Below are 2,756 nucleotides of genomic sequence, written 5' to 3'. Positions count from 1 at the left end.
CCGCCCGCGGGCAGGACCCGCACCGTGTGCGGATCCCGCCGTCTCACGTCTCCTCCCAGTGCCTTCCTAATGATACCCTTGGCCCTCCCATATGGGCTCCGCTCCACCAAAAAAAAAAAAAAAAAACCAAACAAAAACCAAAACCAAACCAAACCCTAAAGTGTTACGAAAAAAAAATTAGAGAGATACCCAGCGGGAACAAGGATGCTCTGCAGGTAGAGCACCCCTCCGGTGACAGGCAGTGCTGCCTGTCCCAGTGCTCTCAGCTTTCCGCCCCGTCTCTACTCCTCGCCCCCAGAGAGGGTGGGGTGTGTAACTGTCGCCCCCTTCTCCTCCCCACACCTCGCTTCGCATGCTATTTGTTGGGATCAAAATACGGTGTCGGTCTGCGGGTGCCTGTTTGAAGAGAAGTCGGGCTTACGAAACGCAGGGGGCGGGGGAGGAAAGCTGCAATATCTCAGGGAACGGCAATATTTTATTATTCCTCCCTGCAGAATGGCCGTCCGTTCTTTACTGAATTTGTACCGGTGCTGCGTGGAAAGACCTTTTTCTCGGAAGCTCTTGTTAGCTGATCATAGCAGGCTTTTGCCTTCCCTCGATTCTCCCTTCCTCTTTTTAATAAAAGTAATGAAAATGAAAGGTTTGATGTTAAAGAAATGCAATTTTTACGAGAGGGAATAGCGGTGAAGGGCTCTAAACGCAGTAGGCTCTCAGGAAGAAGACGCACTCCCGAGAAGTTAAGAGGTTGTATTTGATTGGATTAACCGTCCCTTCTTTTTGAGTTTTCTTTTTTTTTTTTTTTGGTCTCTTTTCGATTTTGGTAGTTCATTAGCTGAACTTTCTCCAAGACAGTGTGCTTCTATAATTGACTTCCTACATCTCCTCTTAGGAATTTGTGGTTGTCTCGTATCTTAACAGGCTGTGGACAGATAGAAAAGTACCCCGCCTATCTCTCATAGGACGTTTTTTCTGCACCTCCAGGAAATGATTTCTTCTTCGACAAAAAAAATATAAGAACATGATGTGGGGTGGTTTTTTTTGTTTTCTTTTTGTTTTGTTTTTGTTTTTTGGTTTTGTTTTTTTTTTTTCCCAGTGGGCTCGTATATAAAACATTTAAATTTAATAGCAGCGTCGCTGCTAAATGCAGTTGCAAAATCACGCGCGACGTACCTTCCCCGCGGGTGTTTTAGCTGCCGTACCGACAGGTACCAGCGATGCACACGGAGGAAAACACACAAAACTCGGCTACATCTCCCACGTAGTAAAACCCAAGTGTAAATTTCTCCGCCCGTCAATAGGATAACTATTTCGAGTTGTTTTTCTTAGCATTAAGGACCTTCTCAGCCAAAGGACCCAGTAGATTATCTGAGCGCCGCTTTCAACTGGAGCGGTGGAAAAATAAGGATTAAAAGCAACGACAGAACCGACGGGCTCCGGAGGTTCTCGGGAAGAAGGCGTGGTGGCGGCCTTTGTCTGTTGGTCCTTCTGGGAAGGATGTTGTCCTTCTGTTCTGGTACCACCCGGAACTGCGATGACTATTCTGACACTAAAACGACTGTTCTCGCTCATTTTTGCCCTGTACAACATATCGCCGTCTTCGTCCCACCCCCTTTCTGGGGGCACCGCATCTCCCCACTGTGCCGCGCCGTGCAGAGGTACGGACGGACAGTGCTGATGGCGCCGGTTCCCACGCTGCCGGAGCACCCTCCCCCGGAGCAGGGACAGCAGCACCCTCATTAAGACCTCGCAGTTTGGATGCTTATATGCCTGTTGACAAAACCTTTCAGAGCTCTCCCAGCCCATTCCCCGAACTGAGCATCGGGAGGAGGGCTTGTCGGGCAACCCATCCCACCCTCGGGACATCGACCAGGGCAGACACGCAGAGCCCCTTGCCCTGACAGCCCGCTTCCACTCCTGTTTTCTTCTCCATCTTTTCAGTAGCAACAGGGGAATCTAGAAACTGAGCTAGGGTGGTGTCAGACTGCTGTTCAGCTCCCACGCTGCGGGACCGGGGAGGTCTGGCGGGGAAGCACGGTTTTAAAGAGTGATGGAAGGCTGTCACCTCACCTCCCTCCACTCTTACTGGACCTCAGATCCCCTCTTTCACATCCCCAAGAGGACGCTGGGCAGGAGAAGACAGACCTATACACAAACCTGTATATTGTCCCCTGGCGCAGGGTGTGCCCCATCTTTTTCCAGTACAGACTGTCACAGTCACAGTCACAACCCAAACAATTACAGGAACCACCAGTGCCCACCACCTGGTTCCCACACCACTGATTTTGATTTCATCCCGAGGGGCACTCGACGGCCTGCCCCCGCTCCCTAATCCTTCATGCCTGTGCGGAGCGGTGCGGTGCGATGCTCAGGGCGCAGACAGCGCGGTGCGGATATGCCACGGACCCCTGCACGTGTGTATGTTTAACGAGCCCATGGGTGAAGCCACATCAGCTGATCAGGTTTGAAATCCAATAGCTTCCCTTCACGTGAGTAAGTTTTATCACCGACGGTAAGAAATTCGCTCCCTAATCCTTCATGCCTGTGCGGAGCGGTGCGGTGCGATGCTCAGGGCGCAGACAGCGCGGTGCGGATATGCCACGGACCCCTGCACGTGTGTATGTTTAACGAGCCCATGGGTGAAGCCACATCAGCTGATCAGGTTTGAAATCCAATAGCTTCCCTTCACGTGAGTAAGTTTTATCACCGACGGTAAGAAATTAGGGGGCAGGAGGATGTTTAAGAAAAAAGGGGTGCGG

Source organism: Corvus brachyrhynchos, unplaced genomic scaffold, assembly GCF_000691975.1.
Source record: "Corvus brachyrhynchos isolate BGI_N302 unplaced genomic scaffold, ASM69197v1 scaffold213, whole genome shotgun sequence".
NCBI lineage: Eukaryota > Metazoa > Chordata > Aves > Passeriformes > Corvidae > Corvus > Corvus brachyrhynchos.
This window is presented reverse-complemented; position numbering follows the sequence as displayed.